General features: G+C 43.2%; 1 pseudogene; it reads left to right on the forward strand.

Moving 5' to 3' along the window:
• Nucleotides 1–1,376: 1,376 nt before the first annotated feature.
• LOC101554583 (60S ribosomal protein L35a-like) lies at nt 1,377–1,734 on the forward strand (annotated as a pseudogene).
• Nucleotides 1,735–5,645: the final 3,911 nt, after the last annotated feature.

The following is a 5,645-nucleotide window of genomic DNA, read 5'->3' on the forward strand; positions in this document are numbered from 1 at the left end:
CTTTTCATGTAGTATCTTTTAAAAATTTTATTTTCTGGGTGCCAGAGTGATAGTACAGTGGGTATGGCGTTTGTGTTGCATGCATCTACCCTGGGTTCGATCCCCAGAATCCCATATGGTCCCCTGAGCACCACCAGGAGTAATTCCTGGGTATAGAGCCAGAAATAACCCTTAAGCATCACTGGGTATGACCCAAAAAGACAAAAAAATTATTTTCCCCTTACACCTTATGTAAACACTGTGGTTTATAAATTGGTTTTGATGATTTTTTGTGGACATTCAATAGACCAACACAAATACCAACAACAGTTACACCTTCCCACCGCCATTATCTCCAATTTCCCAGCCACCCCTTAAGCCTGCCTGTATAGCAAGCCCTCTAATTTATTTTATATTGCTTGTTATAGTTTGCTAAAAGAGTGATCAAAAATATTTCCACAGAAGAGAGTTAGTGAAGATTGTGTATCTCACCATAGAGCTATTAAGCCCTTGTATAAGAGATTACTAAGATGCTGTCACAGGTCAAGCCTTTTGTTTTGATATTTTGCTAACTGAGATTGGATGCTCTCTACATTACATCTCATCCAATCTGGATGTGCTACTCCTGGTTTATCAGTATTGTAGAGTTTGAGTTGTTGTTCCAGAAATTAAAAAAAAAATTAATGGCTTGATAGAGCTGGAGTTAATTTTTTTTTTATTTTTGTGTCACACCCAGCGATACACAGGGGTTCCTCCTGGCTCTGCACTCAGGAATAACTCCTGGCAGTGCTCAGGGGACCATATGGGATGCTGGGAATCGAACCAAGGTAGGCTGCATGTAAGGCAAACGCCCTAACTGCTGTGCTATCGCTCCAGCCCCTGGAGTTACATTTTTAATTGGATGCCCTTTGGGGGCACGTGCATGACTGCCAGGGCTTCTGGAAGCAGAGGGAAATGGGGGGAGGTAGCACATTCCTGACTCTGTGAAAGTTTGGAAATTTCAGTAACAAAACCCACATGCTGAGTTTTTCAATAGATTGATTTCTGTAGGAGGTTCATCCTGAGCAGTGGAGTCTAGCCAGGAGCATAGCAGCGATTGTGGAGTGTGGAGGTTTTCATCTGTCAGGGCTCTGTTTGAGTGGGAGTGGGGCTCACCCATATCCCTCCAGGGTACCCCAGATGACTCAGCCTTGTGAAAGGTCTGGAAGAATCTCTGCATCTTGTTGATCTCTCTCAAGATTTATTTATGAGTCTCTGGATCATGGCCGGCGAGAGAGCTGGAGATGGTTTGTGGGTGTGACTCTTAATGTAATATCTTGACATAACATTTAAAAATATTTAGTGCCCCCTTCTTCGCCATCTTGGGCTCGTGCAGAGGCCTGGGCCGTGGGGCAGAAATGGCCAGAAGGCTGTGGTCCAAAGCCATTTTTGCCGGCTACAAACGCGGCCTCCGGAACCAGAGGGAGCACACGGCTCTTCTCAAGATCGAAGGTGTCTATGCCCGCGATGAAACCGAGTTCTACTTGGGCAAGAGGTGTGCTTACGTCTACAAGGCGAAGAACAACACAGTGACTCCTGGCAGCAAACCTAACAAACCAGAGTCATCTGGGGAAAGGTGACCCGCGCCCATGGAAACAGTGGCATGGTTCGAGCTAAGTTCCGAAGTACCCTTCCTGCTAAGGCAATTGGTCACAGAATCCGTGTGATGCTGTACCCCCCAAGGATATAAACTTACTGAGAAGTAAATAAAGTCTAGATATTTAAAAAAATATTTAATGCCCTAACAATCATGAGCATATGGATCATTATAACAGTTTCCCTGTTTCCTCAAAAACCAAATGACAGATTTGGAAATTTGTGATTTAATTACATGAGAGACTTGCTAAGCTACGATTTAATGAGATATTAGTTAAAACTCCTAGACTCACCACTTTGGCTCATGAATTATTGGCTTTGAAGGGTATACCATTAGTGTTCTGATTTAAAATAAAATTAGGGACTTCTAGAAAAAGCCACTGTGTGGATTTCACTTTTAAGGTTATATTAATTTGATAAATGTGATGTTACTGAAGAAAATTAGCTTAGTCGGACTTTTGTGACTGGTATGTTGGGTTGTGTTGTGCATCTATGTGCATGTATGTATACAAGTTGGTGATGGTGCCCTGATGAATTGACTAAACCATTAGGTCTCAAAAGCAAATGCCTTCCTTACTCACCTTACTCCTCACTGAGGCTACAAGGATTCCTGACCTGGCAACTTGTTGTAGGGGAAAAAGAGACTAGGAACTTGGAGCATTTGTTCTGAAGTGTAAGAGAAAGGGGGCAGCTTAAAACACTGAACCCAAATTAGAGACTTGCTGGAGGTGGCAAGTTTACAAGAAAATATCTTATTGTCTCTAACTTTTGTCTGACACATTTGGAAAGGGGCTACGGTGGAGGCTGGTACTATATGGGGGGGGGAATTATTTCCTTTTTCTCTTTTCTCCTATCTATAATGTGTCTACTTTCTAGAAGCTTTGACTCAGACAGATTACTAGACATCTACCTGAGGTTAAGCAGGGGCTGTACTTGGCCTCGGACCATAGTCACCTGTGCAACATTGTCATAAATGGGAAAAGGGCAACCTGAGCTCCAACTGGCTTCAAATGAATTTTGAATCGAGTCCTCATTTCCTTGTAGAAAGGAACCAGTAAGAAAATTTTCACTTCCTGTATCAAAGTCTTTAATTTTTTTCTATTTTCTAAGGTTTTTCATGACAATGGCCATATTGACATTTAGTAGTTAAAGAAAGCATTTGAGAGCCTAAATGAAAAAAGAACTAGCTTAAATCCGAACTATCTGATGTCAAGTTCTACCATTTTTCTCCTACCCATGATAAAACCATTGATAAGTCTAGAACAAAATATCGTCTTCTTACTTAAAATCATTCTGCTGGTGATGTATAAAATGCCTATTAGGGCTGACATCATGAGTTAAGTTTAGATATAACACAATCAAGTAGACTTTGCATAGACTTGATTTGTTTTGACACCATATTTGACTAATTTCTTTTTTTTTATTAGTTTATTTTTAATTAGTGAGTTAACGTGAGGGTACAGTTACAGATTTATTCATGCTTCCCCCATACAAAGTTCGAGAACCCATCCCTTCACCAGTGCCCATTCTCCACCACCAGTAAACCCAACATCCCTCCCACCCTCCCCAGTCCCGTCTCCCCCCACCCCACCCTGCCACTATGGCAGGGTCTTCCCTTTCGTTCTCTCTCTCTGATTAGGTGTTGTGGTTTGCAATAAAGGTGTTGAGTGTCCATTGTGTTCAGTCTCTAGTCTACATTCGGCCCGCGTCACCCTTCCCCCACATGACCTCCAACCACATTTTACTTGGTGGTCCCTTCCCTGAGTTACCCAGAATGAGAGACCAGCCTCCAAGCCATGGAGACAACCTCCTGGTACTTATTTCTACTATTCTTGGGCGTTAGTCTTATAGTCTATTATTCTATATTCCACAGATGAGTGCAATCTTTCTATGTCTGTCTCTCTCTTTCTGACTCATTTCACTTAGCATGATACTTTCCATGCTGATCCACTTATATGCAAACGAATTTGACTAATTTCTAGTGTGAGTTGTGGTCATCATTCCATTCCAGGACTCTGGTGACTGCTAAGAGGGTGTTATTAAGGCGATTCACTCTGACTTTCTAAGGAAGAGATCGGAGGTAATTTTTTGTTGTGGCATTTGCAAGGAAGGGATTGAAGTGCTGGTGGTGGAACCTCACTCTTGAAGACTTGTGCTCTATCACATGACCCACATCTCAGCCTCATGAAGTAATTTTTCAGACATAGGTACAGAAGCCAATTAGGTTGTTTCTAGATGATTGGATACAGGTTGTTTGATGGGGAGAACAGTGGCTTGGGGTTGCAGCTGTGATTGGGAGGATCTGGGGATTTTCCATTTGTCCAGGAATAACCTGATCGCTGATATCATGTCAGTACAATGTGTAGACTACAGGCATTAGTTTTTTTTGCATTTGGGTTGGTTTCCCTAAGTTGTAAAACTATGAGAGTTAATTTTTTTCTTGTTAAAAGTGAGAGAGTATCCCCAGAGTCAGTCACTCCCTCAAAAAGGGTCTAATTCAGTAGTACTTAGAAGAGTCACAAGATTGGGTTCTTGGCACTAAACCTCCTGTGCCTCATGGCTGAGCTCGGTCTCCTTTTCTGACTCAGATACTACTGCTCAGCAATGTTGTTGCACTCAGGATCGATAGGGACTTTATTCTCCAAGAAAGAAGGATGCAGACTCCTTCCCAGACAGGCTCAAAATGGATGCTCCAAGATGGGAGCTTTAAATCCCAACTGGATCTCTTGGAGCAGGACTGGGCCTCCTTCCACCATCTCCCAAGTTTACCAGTAGCTTGTCAGTCACACCCACAAACTGCCCCTAGTGCCATATAATCTCATCAATGGTCAAGATCCAGAGACTTATAAATAAAGCTCCTGGAAGAGAACGATATAGGCCTTACCCATGAGTGAATCTGTTCTATAATCATATTCTAAATTTCAGAATTCCTAGAGGGACCTCTCATACTCTACCCCACTGATGTAATAAGAGTAGCACACATTTATTTGGGTTTAATACAGATGTTTGTAATCTCTTATATAAAGACTTAATGGCTCCAGAATGAAATACTATCATCTTCACACACCTTCCTCTTATGGTGGTGGGAAGGTGCAATGGTGGTAAGGTTGATATTTGAATATTAAATGTAATGAATTATTGTAAACAACTTTATAAAAAATAAAAAATAAATCCCAGCTGGAGATGTACACAGAAGTCTGTGATGCCTGATAATGAGTAATGGCTGTGATATGTCCCCAGAGTTACTTTTTCTTCTTGTACAGTTTTCAGGACAGGAGGAAATGCCAAAATAAAGACCCTTTATCTTTCTTCTTTTCAGGGGAATATAGCACAACTGCCTGTGCTCAGGGCTCATTCCTGGCTCTGTGCTCAGAGATCTCATTCCTAGAGGTGCTCAGGGGACCATATAGGGTTCCAGGGATAGAACGCAAGTCAGCCAGGTGCAAGGGCTCTGTTTGGGTGGGAGTGGGGCTCACCCATATCCCTCCAGGGTACCCCAGATGACTCAGCCTTGTGCAAGGTCTGGAAGAATCTCTGCATCTTGTTGATCGCTCTCAAGATTTATTTATGAGTCTCTGGATCACCTAACTTGCTGAACCTAATCTCTCTATGGCCCCCATGAGGGTCCTTCTGAACTCTGAGTAACGGCTTCAGTCCTAGTCATCCACAACCTTGGATGGGAGAGGGAGGCATTGCTGACACACCCTCTGGGATCTGGGGAAGGCAGGGTAGGTCCCGCAGGTTCTGCTTCCCTGCCACGCACACTGTAGCAACTGAGATAAGTGAGGGCATTTTAGCCAGCTCCCCCTTTCTTGTTCCCATTGTGGGCCAGTGTTGGTTGAGACTAGAGCTCAGAGTTGGAAAGAGAATAAATATTGCAAGGGTCCTTTTTTTTTTGCATTATCGTCTGTGTAGGGAGTCCATGGGAGCAGGGGTGGGGGGACTCCAGGACATATTTGCAGCCATCGCCCTGCCCATATCCCTAAGGCCCTCCCCTGAAGCCACCCGCTTTCTTTGTGGATGGTACCTGG

This window comes from Sorex araneus, chromosome X (assembly GCF_027595985.1).
Source record: "Sorex araneus isolate mSorAra2 chromosome X, mSorAra2.pri, whole genome shotgun sequence".
Taxonomy (NCBI): domain Eukaryota; kingdom Metazoa; phylum Chordata; class Mammalia; order Eulipotyphla; family Soricidae; genus Sorex; species Sorex araneus.